General features: G+C 44.5%; 1 protein-coding gene across 2 annotated transcripts in view; it reads left to right on the top strand.

Moving 5' to 3' along the window:
• The first annotated feature begins 7,426 nt into the window (after positions 1-7,426).
• The window catches only part of GNB3 (G protein subunit beta 3), a 34,559-nt gene continuing 23,887 nt past the window's right edge, over positions 7,427-18,098 (top strand). Inside the window, exon 1 of one of the 2 annotated variants that reach the window (XR_013214419.1) lies at positions 7,427-7,771. The gene's annotated coding sequence lies outside the window, so the exon portion shown is untranslated. Of the gene's footprint in view, positions 7,772-10,846; positions 10,930-18,098 lie in introns of those variants that run through there. The other variant, XM_077258191.1, reaches the window with a different exon arrangement.

Below are 18,098 nucleotides of genomic sequence, written 5' to 3'. Positions count from 1 at the left end.
GTGGGGGCGCTACACTATTAGGGGAGCCATGATGCCAGGACCAGTTTGCAGAGGAGGCAGAATTGAGCACTGATAATAGGGGGATGGGGGGTGCTATTAGGGAAGCCATGATGCCAGGAAGAGTTGGCAGAATAGGGCACTGATAATAGGGGGATGGTGGGGTGCTATTAGGGAAGCCATGATGCCAGGAAGAGTATTCAGAGGAGAGGCAGAATATGGCACTGATAATAGGGGGATGTGGGGTGCTATTAGGGGAGCCGTGATGCCAGGAACAGTTTGCAGAGGAGAGGCAGAACTGGTCACTCATAATAGGGGGATGGTGGGGTGCTATTAGGGAAGCCATGGTGCCAGGAAGAGTATTCAGAGGAGAGGCAGAATAGGGCACTGATAATAGGGGGATGGTGGGGTGCTATTAGGGAAGCCATGGTGCCAGGAAGAGTATTCAGAGGAGAGGCAGAATAGGGCACTGAGGGGGATGGGGGGTGCTATTAGGGAAGCCATGATGCCAGGACCAGTTTGCAGAGGAGAGGCAGAATAGGGCACTGATAATAGGCGGATGGGGGGTGCTATTAGGGAAGCCATGATGCCAGGAAGAGTATTCAGAGGAGAGGCAGAATAGGGCACTGATAATAGGGGGATGGGGGGTGCTATTAGGGAAGCCATGATGCCAGGAAGAGTATTCAGAGAAGAGGCAGAATAGGGCACTGATAATAGGGGAGTGGGGGGTGCTATTAGGGAAGCCATGATGCCAGGAAGAGTATTCAGAGGAGAGGCAGAATAGGGCACTGATAATAGGGGAGTGGGGGGTGCTATTAGGGGAACCATGATGCTAGGAAGAGTTTACAGAGGAGAGGCAGAATAGGGCACTGATGATGGGGGGTGCTATTAGGGAAGCCATGGTGCCAGGACCAGTTTGCAGAGAAGAGGCAGAATAGGGCACTGATAATGGGGGGATGGGGGGTGCTATTAGGGAAGCCATGATGCCAGGAAGAGTATTCAGAGGAGAGGCAGAATAGGGCACTGATGATGGGGGGATGGGGGGTGCTATTAGGGAAGCCATGGTGCCAGGACCAGTTTGCAGAGAAGAGGCAGAATAGGGCACTGATGATAGGGGAGTGTGGGGGGAGTGCTATTAGGGAAGCCATGATGCCAGGACCAGTTTGCAGAGAAGAGGCAGAATAGGGCACTGATAATGGGATGGGGGGTGCTATTAGGGAAGCCATGATGCCAGGAAGAGTTTACAGAGGAGAGGCAGAATAGGGCACTGATGATGGGGGGTGCTATTAGGGAAGCCATGGTGCCAGGACCAGTTTGCAGAGAAGAGGCAGAATAGGGCACTGATAATGGGGGGATGGGGGGTGCTATTAGGGAAGCCATGATGCCAGGAAGAGTATTCAGAGGAGAGGCAGAATAGGGCACTGATGATGGGGGGATGGGGGGTGCTATTAGGGAAGCCATGGTGCCAGGACCAGTTTGCAGAGAAGAGGCAGAATAGGGCACTGATAATGGGGGGTGCTATTAGGGAAGCCATGATGCCAGGAAGAGTATTCAGAGGAGAGGCAGAATAGGGCACTGATAATAGGGGGATGGGGGGTGCTATTAGGGAAGCCATGATGCCAGGAAGAGTATTCGGAGGAGAGGCAGAATAGGGCACTGATAATGGGGGGATGGGGGGTGCTATTAGGGAAGCCATGATGCCAGGACCAGTTTGCAGAGGAGAGGCAGAATAGGGCACTGATAATAGGGGGATAGGGGGTGCTATTAGGGAAGTCATGATGCCAGGAAGAGTATTCAGAGGAGAGGCAGAATAGGGCACTGATAATAGGGGGATAGGGGGTGCTATTAGGGAAGCCATGATGCCAGGAAGAGTATTCAGAGGAGAGGCAGAATAGGGCACTGATGATGGGGGGTGCTATTAGGGAAGTCATGATGCCAGGAAGAGTATTCAGAGGAGAGGCAGAATAGGGCACTGATAATAGGGGAGTGGGGGTGCTTTTAGGGAAGCCATGATGCCAGGAAGAGTTTACAGAGGAGAGGCAGAATAGGGCACTGATAATGGGGGGATGGGGGGTGCTTTTAGGGAAGCCATGATGCCAGGAAGAGTTTACAGAGGAGAGGCAGAATAGGGCACTGATGATAGGGGGATGGGGGGTGCTATTAGGGAAGTCATGGTGCCAGGACCAGTTTGCAGAGAAGAGGCAGAATAGGGCACTGATAATGGGGGGATGGGGGGTGCTATTAGGGAAGTCATGGTGCCAGGGCCAGTGTGCAGAGGAGAGGCAGAATAGGGCACTGATGATGGGGGGTGCTATTAGGGAAGCCATGGTGCCAGGACCAGTTTGCAGAGAAGAGGCAGAATAGGGCACTGATAATGGGGGGATGGGGGTGCTATTAGGGAAGCCATGGTGCCAGGACCAGTTTGCAGAGGAGAGGCAGAATAGGGCACTGATGATGGGGGGTGCTATTAGGGAAGCCATGATGCCAGGAAGAGTTTACAGAGGAGAGGCAGAATAGGGCACTGATAATGGGGGGATGGGGGTGCTATTAGGGAAGCCATGGTGCCAGGACCAGTTTGCAGAGGAGAGGCAGAATAGGGCACTGATGATGGGGGGATGGGGGGTGCTATTAGGGAAGTCATGGTGCCAGGACCAGTGTGCAGAGGAGAGGCAGAATAGGGCACTGATGATGGGGGGTGCTATTAGGGAAGTCATGGTGCCAGGGCCAGTGTGCAGAGGAGAGGCAGAATAGGGCACTGATAATGGGGGGATGGGGGGTGCTTTTAGGGAAGCCATGATGCCAGGAAGAGTTTACAGAGGAGAGGCAGAATAGGGCACTGATGATGGGGGGATGGGGGGTGCTATTAGGGAAGTCATGGTGCCAGGACCAGTTTGCAGAGAAGAGGCAGAATAGGGCACTGATAATGGGGGGTGCTATTAGGGAAGCCATGGTGCCAGGACCAGTTTGCAGAGGAGAGGCAGAATAGGGCACTGATGATGGGGGGTGCTATTAGGGAAGCCATGATGCCAGGAAGAGTTTACAGAGGAGAGGCAGAATAGGGCACTGATAATGGGGGGATGGGGGGTGCTATTAGGGAAGCCATGATGCCAGGACCAGTTTGCAGAGGAGAGGCAGAATAGGGCACTGATAATAGGGGGTGCTATTAGGGAAGCCATGATGCCAGGAAGAGTATTCAGAGGAGAGGCAGAATAGGGCACTGATGATGGGGGGTGCTATTAGGGAAGTCATGATGCCAGGAAGAGTATTCAGAGGAGAGGCAGAATAGGGCACTGATAATAGGGGAGTGGGGGTGCTTTTAGGGAAGCCATGATGCCAGGAAGAGTTTACAGAGGAGAGGCAGAATAGGGCACTGATAATGGGGGGATGGGGGGTGCTTTTAGGGAAGCCATGATGCCAGGAAGAGTTTACAGAGGAGAGGCAGAATAGGGCACTGATGATGGGGGGATGGGGGGTGCTATTAGGGAAGTCATGGTGCCAGGACCAGTTTGCAGAGAAGAGGCAGAATAGGGCACTGATAATGGGGGGATGGGGGGTGCTATTAGGGAAGTCATGGTGCCAGGGCCAGTGTGCAGAGGAGAGGCAGAATAGGGCACTGATGATGGGGGGTGCTATTAGGGAAGCCATGGTGCCAGGACCAGTTTGCAGAGAAGAGGCAGAATAGGGCACTGATAATGGGGGGATGGGGGTGCTATTAGGGAAGCCATGGTGCCAGGACCAGTTTGCAGAGGAGAGGCAGAATAGGGCACTGATGATGGGGGGTGCTATTAGGGAAGCCATGATGCCAGGAAGAGTTTACAGAGGAGAGGCAGAATAGGGCACTGATAATGGGGGGATGGGGGTGCTATTAGGGAAGCCATGGTGCCAGGACCAGTTTGCAGAGGAGAGGCAGAATAGGGCACTGATAATGGGGGGATGGGGGGTGCTATTAGGGAAGTCATGGTGCCAGGACCAGTGTGCAGAGGAGAGGCAGAATAGGGCACTGATGATGGGGGGTGCTATTAGGGAAGTCATGGTGCCAGGGCCAGTGTGCAGAGGAGAGGCAGAATAGGGCACTGATAATGGGGGGATGGGGGGTGCTTTTAGGGAAGCCATGATGCCAGGAAGAGTTTACAGAGGAGAGGCAGAATAGGGCACTGATGATGGGGGGATGGGGGGTGCTATTAGGGAAGTCATGGTGCCAGGACCAGTTTGCAGAGAAGAGGCAGAATAGGGCACTGATAATGGGGGGTGCTATTAGGGAAGCCATGATGCCAGGAAGAGTTTACAGAGGAGAGGCAGAATAGGGCACTGATAATGGGGGGATGGGGGGTGCTATTAGGGAAGCCATGGTGCCAGGACCAGTTTGCAGAGGAGAGGTGACAGGACAGTGTTGTTAGTTGGTGGAGATGTAGGACAATCAGTGCTATTATTGGACGCAGCGCCAGGAAGCGCTTGTAGAGGAGAGGTAGGACAGGGCAGGCAATCCCGGGGTTATGGAGTATTATCTGCTTTGCTCAGGATAACAGCAGGTTCAACAGATGCAGCTCAAGAGGATTTACCAGAAGCTAAAATCAGAAAGCAGAAATCACAGCGAGGCAGACCTGTTCTCCAGTAATAGCCGTATCTTCTGTCACATCCTGGTCCAGACCCACCAGAGCCACAATCTCACCGTGTCACCTAATGATCAGTGCCGATCGCTCCCAATCGTGGGGCAGGGGCAGGAGGATCGCCTCCATTATCAATGATACGACAGGCAGAGGCCTGGGGGCACGGAGTATAATCCGGAACATTAATTTACTATTAATGGAGCATTTCATTGTGTGTTTACTACGGGGTCATCAGATTAGTGAAAACCCACAAAGCTACATAACGTAGCGTCATACAAAGCCGGGGGCATTGCTCCCAGAACTAACAATGGGGTCTGTATGAATCTGGAACATGAGCATGAGACAATAGCTATAGGGCGCCGCACCCTGAAACTGATCGTTGAGGGCCCCAAGACCATCCATCATTGCATCTATTTATTATAAATCATAAATCACAGAGGGGTCCTATAAGAGATGTTGCTTTGGTTCCAGGGATAGATCGATCTGATGATAGATTTACACCTCTTTGGCTTTCTGAAGCATCATCATCACAGAGTCCACTGGAATGGCTTCCAATGAACAGGTCACCTCAACAAGAGATCATTTGTGGAATCACCGGCCTTCAGAAGGTGTTTGAGACTATCGGGAGGATTTTGTAGACGCAGTGTTGGCACACGGCTCCATACATTGCTGAGCCCTATTCCACAACTGTTTTAAGTGAGAACATGGTAAGAACCACTCAACTTAGTAAAGAGAAACATCAGTCCATCATTACTTTAAGGCATCAATCTGGAAAATTGCTAGAGCCTTGAAGGTGTCCTCAACTGCAGTCATAAGAACCATCAATTGCAATGGTGAAACTGATTTTCATCAGGACCATCCCAGTAAAGGAAGACCAAGAATTACCTCTGCTGCAGAGGATAAGTTCATCAGAGTTACCAGTCTCAGAAACCACAAATTGACAGCACCTCAGATAACAGCCTTCATAAATGATGCAGAGACATCAAGTAGCCAACACATCTCGGAAGCGGCTGTCCAGAGGGGAATCAGGCATTTATGGTCAAATTGCTTCAAAGAAGCCACTACTGAGGATGGCAGACAAGAAGACGAGACTTTTATATGACAAATTAACAAAAAGACCTAACAATTAGTGGAAATTTGTGCTGTGGTTCAATGAGTCACAATTAGAGATTTTCTTGCGTGTCTTTTGAAAGATGCAGAAAAGTTGAGTGGATGATTTGTACATGTGTGGTGCTCACAGAGGGGGAGGTATAATAGTGTGGGGTTCTTTGCTGGAGATTTACAGTGGATATAAGAAAAAAAATATAAAATAATGAGGTTGCATAAAATCTGCTCATCCTTACACTAATACTTTGTTGAAGAACCCTTTGAATTTGATAGCATTTAGTCTCTTTGGGTCGGAGTCTATCGGCACGGCACATCTAGAATTGAAGATCTTTTCCCCCTCTTCCTTGCTGTAGTTTCACATCTGTTAGATTGGGGGTGGGGCACCTCCTGTGTACAGCGCCCTCTTCAGGTCACCCACAGATTTTCTATTGGATTCGTGTATGAGCTCTGTGTGGGCCACTCCAAAACTTTGATCTTATTCTGTTGCAGCAATTCTTTTGGTGATTTAGAGGTCTCTAAGGGTTGTTGTCGTGCTCCGAGGTGAAATTCCTCTTCATCTTGATCTTCAGCTCTTTATCAGAGGCCTAAAGGGTCTGATCCAAAATTGACTGATATTTGGAACAGTTCATAATTCCCTCCACCTTCAGTTCCAGCGTCTGAAAAACAGCCCCAGAGGATAATGCTGGCTCCACCATGCTTCACTGTAGGTATAGTGTTCTTTTCAAAAAAGTTCTATCATCAGACCAGAACACGTTTTTCCACACACTTTTGGCAGACTTGATGTAGGTTTTGACAAAATATAGCCAATCTTGGATGTTTTCCTTTGTAAGAAAATACTTCTATCTTGCCACCCTATCCCACAGGCCGGTCATATGAAGAATATGGGAGTTTGTCGTCACATAGAGGACACAACCAGAAATTCCTGGAGCTCCTTTGCTATTTTGCTATAAGCCTCTTGGCATCCTACAGGACTAATTTTCCTCTTCTCTGTACATCAGTTTTTGAGGGACGTCCAGTTCTAGGTAATGTCACTGTTGTGCTAAATTTAAGCCATTCCTTGTGACGTCTTCACAGTGTCCATGGTAGAACTAATGCCTTGGAATTTTTTTTTGTACCCTTCCCTTCTCCTGACTGATAGCATTCCACAATGAGATCCCTTTGCTGTGTTGTCAGCTGTTTACAGTCCATGTCTTTTGCTGTAGAATGAGAAAATATCAGGAAAATCATCCTAGAACAACGACACTACAATGTAACAAGAGGGTAAATGTGATTGGCTAATTCTGAACACAACCACATCCCCAACTATATAAGACGGTGTTCACACTTAATCAACCACATTATTTTGGTTTTGTTATTTTTATTTTCTCTCTAAAAGATTTCAGTTTGATTCTGAATGGATTTGCACAGATTATGGGCGACATGTTCTGAAATGATCCTTGATACGATTCTTTTATACGACAAAAAAACTGGCGTTTTCATAGGGGTGTGTAGACTTTTTATATCCACTGTACTGTACATACACACATACATACATACACTAATCACCTACGTACACTCACACACGCAGCCTTTGATTTCCTGGCTTCTGTTCTCCCATTTGCAAACTGCTTTGCATTTAAGCATTTAACTCCAAATCGGCTTTTAGCCTCATTCCTTCTCCTCCTCCAACACCAGCCCCCTCCGGCCTGTCTCCCCCTCCCCGGGAGTGCTCTCTCATACCTCCACAGTCCACAGGGCAGGTGGGAGAACCAGATTACCAGGAGAAAGGGAAGGGAAACAAGCGGAGGGGCGCGATCCCACGACTTCGGAGTAAAGGGAGCGACCCCCTCTACTAAGGTGTAAGGGTCTGACGCGTAGACCGAAAGCGGAGGAAGAAACAGAGAAGAAAGAATTGAGGCATCAAAAAGGAGTAAAAGAGAAGACAACTGGGAAGAAACAAGCAGAGGCATAGGAGGAGAAGGACCACCTGCGAGGAGGACCACTCCAAAAGTTTCATGATAGAGGAGTAGAAGAAGAGCAGAGTCAGAGCCACAGAGAGAAGAGGGATCCTTCACCCACAGGTAAGATGTTCTGAAGATAAGACGCGTTATATATGGAAGAGGGGATAGATATAGAGGACGTCTACTAATTACAACCCCGCATATGATCATCACTACACCGCCCAACATGATCGGACCACTGGACAAGACCAAAAAATACATAGAAGACTACAACCCTCACCATGATCATAATTCTGGTCGCGATCGTAGTATAATCATATTATTGACCTACTTTATCTCTGCACATACAGTACTACACCTCCCAGCATGACCGACCCCCTGGGCGGCATTAAAATAACATTTCTATTATACTCTATACAAAGAGCACTACCACTCCCAATGCGAAAAATACTGCACAAAACATTATATATTACCATTGTACTTAATATATCAAATACTACAACCCCCAGCATGACCCGACCGCCTCACATGATTATAATGATATTCTATTATTCTCTATACGTAAAGCACTACAACCCCCAGCATGACCCGACCACTGGACATGGTTATAATGATATTCTATTATTCTCTATACGTAAAGCACTACAACCCCCAGCATGACCCGACCACTGGACGTGATTATAATGATATTCTATTATTCTCTATACGTAAAGCACTACAACCCCCAGCATGACCCGACCACTGGACATGATTATAATGATATTCTATTATTCTCTATACGTAAAGCACTACAACCCCCAGCATGACCCGACCACTGGACGTGATTATAATGATATTCTATTATTCTCTATATGTAAAGCACTACAACCCCCAGCATGACCCGACCACTGGACATGATTATAATGATATTCTATTATTCTCTATACGTAAAGCACTACAACCCCCAGCATGACCCGACCACTGGACGTGATTATAATGATATTCTATTATTCTCTATATGTAAAGCACTACAACCCCCAGCATGACCCGACCACTGGACATGATTATAATGATATTCTATTATTCTCTATACGTAAAGCACTACAACCCCCAGCATGACCCGACCACTGGACATGATTATAATGATATTCTATTATTCTCTATACGTAAAGCACTACAACCCCCAGCATGACCCGACCACTGGACATGATTATAATGATATTCTATTATTCTCTATACGTAAAGCACTACAACCCCCAGCATGACCCGACCACTGGACATGATTATATTGATATTGTATTATTCTCTATACGTAGAGTACTACAACCCCCAACATGACCCGACCACTGGACATGATTATATTGATATTGTATTATTCTCTATACATAGAGTACTACAACCCCCAACATGATCCAACCACTGGGTAGGATTATAATGATATTCTATTATTCTCTATATGTAGAGTACTACAACCCCCAGCATGACCCGACCACTGGGTAGGATTATAATGATATTCTATTATTCTCTATACGTAAAGCACTACAACCCCCAGCATGACAGGACCATTGTACATGATTATAATGATATTCTATTATTCTCTTTATGTAAAGTACTACCACCCCCAGCATTGACCCGACCACTGGACATGATTATAATGATATTCTATTATTCTCTATACATAGAGTACTACAACCCCCAACATGACCCGACCTCTGGGTAGGATTATAATGATATTCTATTATTTTCCATACGTAAAGCACTACAACCCCCAGCATGACCCGACCGCCTCACATGGTTATAATGATATTGTATTATTCTCTATACGTAGAGTACTACAACCCCCAGCATGACCCGACCACTCTGCATGATTATAATGATATTCTATTATTCTCTATATGTAGAGCACTACAATCCCCAGCATGACCCGACCACTGGACATGATTATAATGATGTTTTATTATTCTCTATATGTAGAGTACTACAACCCCCAACATGACCCGACCGCCTAACATGATTATAATGATATTTTATTAATTATACTCTGTATATAAAAGACTATGATGGACGTCATCATTATAGTAATGCTCCACTGAACCAGTCCTGACATTAGCGTCATACACACATATATTCAGCCCAGTATATGATTTGTGTACTGCGCTACAGAGCAGGTTGGCGCCATATAATAATGTCTGTAATGATGTACCGCCGTTCCTGGATGCGTTCTTGCCTCTGTTATTTTCCTATGCATTGGTCATGGGGATTATCGCTGCACCTCGTGCCTCTGCTTTGCATGTGCGTTGTGTTATGGCGGCGTTGTTTTGTAGCGCACCAAGACAACGTCGGTGTAGAACTCATACAGTACAATGGTCGGACTCGTTCATCCATACTGGTGATGTCAGCGGTATACAATATGCGTAAATATTGCCGCCGCTTGTGTTGATAGAGCTCCATAGGCAAACACAAGCTTAAACCGCAAATATTTGCTGGAGATCCCTTCCCTCCGGAGCTTACAGTCTGGAAAATAGCTACATCATCCCAAGTGACGGCGCACACCTTTAAGAGCTGCGTGGATTTTCTTGACCCTAGTGCTATATACAGTATGTACATTTTTCATGCACTTAAAGGTTAATTCCATTTTTACCAATATTTCACGGACGTAATCTTTACATTGTACCAAGTTACTTTGTAATTACATCACTGTTCTGATTTTGCACAGATTTTGTGTTATTTCATGTCTTTTTAGTCACTTGCATACGGAGCTGCTGGCAGCCATTGAAAGTAGACACTATTCTAGCTCCGCCCCTCCCTCAGTCATGTGACCTAACAACTGAGTTCTAACTATATAACTGCCACCCGAGCTCCCACAATGCACTGCTTCCTAGAAATTAAAGTGAAAAGCCTGAATTTAGTTTTACACCTGAATAGAGGAGAAAATATTATATGATTCAGGGTCAGAACAAGTAAGATATAAATGACATGGCTTAAAATTAGTGATCTTAGGGCGTAACGGTAGCACTTAATGCACCCACAATCCGCTTAAATGGCGTAGAGTAAGTCAGCTGATCATTACTGGCCAATTAGCTGGGAGAAATGTATTTGCATATGCCGCATGCTTCCTTTCAGTGCCACCCTTTTGTCAAATTATTAAGGTTTTGGAAAAAATTGACAACCAGTAGGGCCAAGCCACCATTACTGTCCCATAAAGGCTGTGACTACAGCAATTCGGTTTACACAGCCCAGCACAGTATTGCTCAAACTGAGGCAAATGGAAGCGACTTTAGAAGTCACCCTCTTTATAGGTAAGGCCGCACGTTTATACCAACCAATCACAGCACAGCTTTCTTTTTACCAGAGCTATTTAAAAGATGAAAGCTGCACTGTGGTTGGTTGCTATGGGCAACTTCAGCCATGTCCATTTCCTGGTTTGTCTTACCATCATATATAGTGACATAGACATTTATTCCCCACTGTTACAGACTAGTATACAGATACAGACACACGTACATGTGTATACATATATATATATATATATATATATATATATATATATATATATAATAAAAAAGCAGCACAAACTATATAAAGAAGAGACATTGGGGGTGCAAAAGCTTATATATATATACATATAGTGTATATAAATATATATAATATATATATATCCTATAATTTGCGCTACTTTTGGATTGCTGCTTTTATATATATATATATATATATATATATATGTGTGTGTGTGTGTCATACATGTAAATATAAATATATATCAATATATACGGTATATATATATATAATATATATTATTATGTATACCCCTCCTCACATGTAAAGCGCCATGGAATAAATGGTGCTATAATAATAAATAATAATATATATATTTATATACTCTTTTCTCCTCAAAATCACAATTTCCCAGTTAGACCCAATTCAGACATCGGTAAATTAAGGTTTGATTATGAACCGCGATGTTCGGCCTGGCCGTGCGTCTCCCAACCCGAACTCGACGGCCTTGTATATGCTTACGGAAAAGGAGAACCACGGCCGATCTGTACATCATGGTTCGCACTCGGATTGTGTTTTACGCTTGTCTGGACCATATGCTCACAACAAGCTGAGATCTAGGCTACTGTTCGCGTCATTCTTGTCCTGACAGACCGTATCAGCTAGCCCTGGAGAAATTGTGAAAAATCTGGTGATCCGGAGGAGCCGCTGTTTGTCCATCATGTCAGACTGAGGAGGAGGAAGGAATGATACAGGGGGCTGTGTGCCAGGGCCGCACGCCATTCTCTATAGCGTTTATATCACCTGTGAAGAAGAACCTGCAAACAGCTCCCTATATCTCAGCTTCCAGGATGGATATGAATAAAAGTTGGTTAAAGCGGTTACCTCATGAAGACAACCCCTGGACATATGCTATAGAGGGGTACATGGACATCGTAGAAGGGAGACCCTCACTTGGGACCCCACTGCAGTAGGCCAGGACATAAAGCGGAGCGATACAAGCAGATTTAATCCTCGTATTACATAGACTTCAATACGTATAAATGGCCACTATGTCGTTTATTATTTTACCTGATAGTTTGGGTTTTGAAAAAGGTTGCTCTGTCTTTCTACCCACATCCTATGCGGACTGCGCTTTCCCTCCATTTTTCTCCATAAAATTGGCACAACTTTGTCGTCTAGATCTAGAGCCCCTCCAGGCGGTGTGGTTACAGATGTACCTGAGTTGATATTGTCATATTATTATTATTATTATTTATTATTATAGCGCCATTTATTCCATGGCGCTTTACATGTGAGGAGGGGTGTACATAACAAAAACAGGTACAATAATCTTGAACAATACAAGTCATAACTGGTACAGGAGGAGAGAGGACCCTGCCCGCGAGGGCTCACAGTCTACAAGGGATGGGTGAGAATACAGTAGGTGAGGGTAGAGCTGGTCGTGCAGTGGTTTGGTCGATCGGTGATTACTGCAGGTTGTAGACTTGTCGGAAGAGGTAGGTCTTCAGGTTCTTTTTGAAGGTTTCAATGGTAGCACATATGCACAGTTCTAGTTACAATTTTACATAGGACTGCTGTTAACTCCTTATGTCACACAGCCTCGGAGCATTAAGTGACAAATTGAGCTCTGCTACCTTGCTATCTGCCCCTGATCCTCCCTCCTGTCCCCTGTTCCTCCTCTGCCGCAGATTAGTCTTTGTCTCACTGTTATGTGACGTCTGCCATCGGATACACGTCTTCATATCACACCAGTTCCTACATTTGCAGCTTTAGGAAATTGCGAAATTCATTTATCTGCTTAAAGAGGCAGCGAGGCCACCATCTGTCGGGTCTTGTGAGCGTCACAGAGAAAGTTTATTGAGCCGGCGACACTGGAGAAACCTCAGATTTTTTTTTATAAAAATAAGCTGCTTCCAAATGGGGAGAAGAGGCGGCGACACCGGAGGAAAACGGCAGCGGGAGCAAAATCGTTATATGAAAATCACGAGTGATTGACAGGAGAGGGATTTGGTAATTAATGGAGGATTTACGCGGTTATCCGGGAGCAACTGATGCCATCCGAACAGCCACTTCCAGGAAAAATTAAGAAGAGAAATTAAGAGGCTCAAAAACAAAAGATTAAAGGGGTCATGTTTACTAGAGGGGCAAGCGTGGGACAGGTCTAGGGACTATTTTAGGGAGAGGTAGTGTGTGGAGTGGGGATTAAAGTTTCAAAGTACCTAAAATAATATAAAAAGAAATAATGAAAATAATTAGTGTAATTTTTTTTAAATTACCATTTTATATACAGCTACTGTGCCAACCTATGCATTGCCATGGTAACAGACTACAAACAACCCGTGTGTAGTCTGATCATCAGTCATGTGCTCTCCACTTTCTCCCTTGTGCCCTTCTTGAAAACCTAAAGATTGTAAAAAAGTTGAAAAGATAACAGAAAACACAGATTATTTGTAGTCTTCAACCATGGAAACACACAAGTCTCACAGGAGCTACATTCACAAAACAGTAGGAGATCTTCTTTGTGCAAACTACTGTATTTGCAAAATTATCTCCTGTGTTGCTTCTGCATGATAATAATGGAGAGGAGAGATGGAGGTCCTATTCCATATGCACGTCTACCGACGCCTGTCCTGGCTACCAGTGTTAGAAGGATGGCGGCCGTTGACTTACAGTGGATCACTGCCCTTTTTCATATTTTACATCACTTCACATCACTTTGGTGCTTGGATTGTTTACACTGCAACTTCACACCTTCAGATTATTTTATGCTGCTGTCCTCTGCCGAGAGTTACATACAGTTTGTGTCAATTTCTATCACTACATCGACTAAAGCCTCACACATGCTTTCTTTATTCAGTTCCTGCGTGACAGCTTGAATTATACCCCAGAGCTGCACTCACTATTCTGCTGGTGCAGTCACTGTGTACATACAGTACATTACTGATCCTGAGTTACATCCTGTATTATACCCCAGAGCTGCACTCACTATTCTGCTGGTGCAGTCACTGTGTACATACATTACATTACTGATCCTGAGTTACATCCTGTATTATACTCCAGAGCTGCACTCACTATTCTGCTGGTGCAGTCACTGTGTGCATACATTACATTACTAATCCTTTATGGATCCTGAGTTACATCCTGTATTATACTCCAGAGGTGCACTCACTATTGTGCTGGTACAGTCACTGTCTACACATATACATTACTTATCCTGTACTGATCCTGAGTTACATCCTGTATTATACTCCGGAGCTGCACTCACTATTCTGCTGGTGCAGTGCAGTCACTGTGTACACATATACATTACTTATCCTGTACTGATCCTGAGTTACATCCTGTATTATACTCCGGAGCTGCACTCACTATTCTGCTGGTGGAGTCAATGTGTACATACATTACATTACTTATCCTATACTGATCCTGAGTTACATCCTGTATTATACTCCAGAACTGCACTCACTATTCTGCTGGTGCAGTCACTATGTACATACATTGCATTACTGATCCTGAGTTACATCCCGTATTATACTTCAGAGCTGCAGTCACTATTCTGCTGGTGCAGTCACTGTGTACATACATTGCATTACTGATCCTGGACTGATCGTGGACTGATCCTGAGTTACATCCCGTATTATACTCCAGAGCTGCACTCACTATTCTGCTGGTGCAGTCACTGTGTACATACATTACATTACTGATCCTGTATTGATCCTGAGTTTTCTCCTGTATTATACTCCAGAGCTGCACTCACTATTCTGCTGGTGCAGTCACTGTGTACTGATTCTGTACTGATCCTGAGTTTTCTCCTGTATTATACTTCAGAGCTGCACTCACTATTCTACTAGTGCAGTCACTGTGTACATACATTGCATTACTGATCCTGAGTTACATCCTGTATTATACCCCAGAGCTGCACTCACTACTCTGCTGGTGCAGTCACTGTGTACATAGATTACATTACTGATCCTGAGTTACATCCTGTATTATACTCCAGAGCTGTACTCACTATTCTGCTGGTGCAGTCACTGTGTGCATACATTACATTACTGATCCTGAGTTACATCCTGTATTATACCCCAGAGCTGCACTCACTATTCTGCTGGTGGAGTCACTGTGTACATACATTACATTACTGATCCTGAGTTACATTCTGTATTATACTCCAGAGCTGCACTCACTATTCTGCTGGTGCAGTCACTGTGTACATACATTACATTACTGATCCTGAGTTACATTCTGTATTATACTCCAGAGCTGCACTCACTATTCTGCTGGTGCAGTCACTGTGTACATACATTACATTACTGATCCTGAGTTACATCCTGTATTATACCCCAGAGCTGCACTCACTATTCTGCTGGTGGAGTCACTGTGTACATAGATTACATTACTGATCCTGAGTTACATCCTGTATTATACTCCAGAGCTGCACTCACTATTCTGCTGGTGGAGTCACTGTGTACATACATTACATTACTGATCCTGAGTTACATCCTGTATTATACCCCAGAGCTGCACTCACTATTCTGCTGGTGCAGTCACTGTGTACATACATTACATTACTGATCCTGAGTTACATCCTGTATTATACTCCAGAGCTGCACTCACTATTCTGCTGGTGCAGTCACTGTGTACATACATTACACTACTGATCCTGAGTTACATCCTGTATTATACTCCAGAGCTGCACTCACTATTCTGCTGGTGGAGTCACTGTGTACATACATTACATTACTGATCCTGAGTTACCTCCTGTATTATACCCCAGAGCTGCACTCACTATTCTGCTGGTGCAGTCACTGTGTACATACATTACATTACTGATCCTGAGTTACATCCTGTATTATACTCCAGAGCTGCACTCACTATTCTGCTGGCGCTCCCTATTTGCTTACTGTCTCTCTTCAGAGCTTGCTTCATAGATTCCTAGCAGTGTAGAAACAAGTTAGGGAGTCAGTTTAGCAAGCAGTGCCCTATATCTCAGCTTCCTGATCTGTGATTTTGATGTTGAGGAATGAGATATCCGAGAGTCGATCTCATTTGATAGATAATGCAATAAGTGAACCAATCACTTTACTCAAAAGTTATGTTTTCTTACCCTGGAAATCATCCACTAGAGGTCTCCCTTCTTTGTAATTTGCTGTCCACTGCCTGTTGCGAAGTGTAATCCAACGACAACAGCGAAAACCCTGAGACGGATTACAAGAAATGAGGCCGGGTCTTTACCTCTCTACAGGAAGTGGGGATGGGTTTTTCTTTCTCTCTGCTCTTGCACTTCTGTAGCGTATGCCATGAAGTGAAGGGAAAGGATGTTCCAGCACCCATAGTGCTAGCAGAATACTGATGAAAAAGAAACTACTCTTTAAAAAAGTGGGTGCCAAGGTACAAAGCATAAGAATCAGGACAGTTCCCATACATATTAGACTGGTATGTGCTTAAACAGCCATTTAAGCTTGTGATGAATGAAGGTAGCGCTTTACAGCACTGATTGGTATTGCAGACATATTACGGTATATTTTAATAGAAGAAAAACCCCTTTTCTGCCATGAAACATACTGGTACGTCACCATCTTTGTACACCCAGTGATATCCACCTTGTGGCTGAACTTCAGACGATCGCAAGTTCAAGTCCTAAAAGGACTAAAATAATAAAGTAAAGAAAAAATAAAACATTTAAAAAAATAAATAAATAATCACCCATCCGACACTCACACCTTTTCCCCATTAATATTAAAGAGAAAAATAGACATATTTGGTCTCTCTGCATTTGTAAAAGTCTGATCTACCAAAATGTAATTTGACACAAATGGTAAACACCATAATATGAACAAAATTACAGTAAAGTTACTAGTTTCAGGCAACGGAGACACAAACAGAACTTTTTTTGTTTACAAAATTCCACATTTTTTGTACACAAAATGAAAGCTGTAAAAATATTTTAAAAAAAAATGGATTAAGGTTTTTTATTTTTTTTTCTATTTTACTGCTTTTGAATTTTTGTCCCCATTTTCCAGTACATTGAATGGTAAAATAAATGATGCCACTGAAAACTACAACTAGTACTGCAAAGAAAAAAAAAAAGAATCCTTCATAAGACTATTTTGGCCAAAAAAATAAAGAAAAACTTATTGCCCTTGAAACAAGGGTAAGAAGAAAAAAAAAAAGAGAGGCTCAAAGGTCATGAATGGGTTAAGTTTCGGTGCACATCTTTCTTTTAGGGATGCCTTTATATATACTTCTGTAAAGGATACAATTACTATTATGCTTGTGAAGTTGAGGGTGAGGTGGCCGGAGGGCCGATGGAGCCGGCCCCGATCATGACTATTATTCCATACGGACCCCTCCCTGCTCCATTATGTACTGGGTGCATGGCTTCTGCTATAAATGGTGCCGTTCAATGCAGTCTATTGTTCTCTGCTATCAGCTATTTAGGGTAGAGAGAGGCTGACCGTTGCACATCAGTGCAGAATCAGACATGGGGTATGTTTGCCAGTCTGTGATGGTTCATAAATCTGCATGGGAGCTGTATACACAAAAGTCAGATTTCTTATCAAGACAGATAACGTGGAGCAATAATAAAGGATTGCAAAAGTCTCCATACCCTTTATAGGGTAGAAAGTGATTGCAAATCATTAGGATTGTTCATCACTTCTCAATTGATTAGGGTACAACTTTCAGGACCCCGCCAATCCTTATAACTACTGGTATTAAGTTGGGATACCCCGCACAGCGGACGGACGGAGGCATCCCAGAGCAATAGATATGCCAAAGGGATGCCAGGGCCTTCTCTCTCTGGATCTCCACATATCCTAGTGTAAAGATTAGGAAAGAAGAAGGAGAAAGAGGCTCAACCGTTTCCAACCTTTGCTCCTCTTGGACCTTATGGGACAGGAGGGCCATTTGACCCTTGAACCAGTACCCCACTCACTATTAGAAATACGCAGTTTCATGCCACCCATGCAGAAGC

The sequence above is a fragment of the Ranitomeya variabilis genome, chromosome 4, assembly GCF_051348905.1.
Source record: "Ranitomeya variabilis isolate aRanVar5 chromosome 4, aRanVar5.hap1, whole genome shotgun sequence".
Lineage (NCBI taxonomy): Eukaryota > Metazoa > Chordata > Amphibia > Anura > Dendrobatidae > Ranitomeya > Ranitomeya variabilis.
The sequence above is the reverse complement of the archived record's forward strand: the minus strand, read 5'-3'. Positions and strand labels throughout refer to the sequence as shown.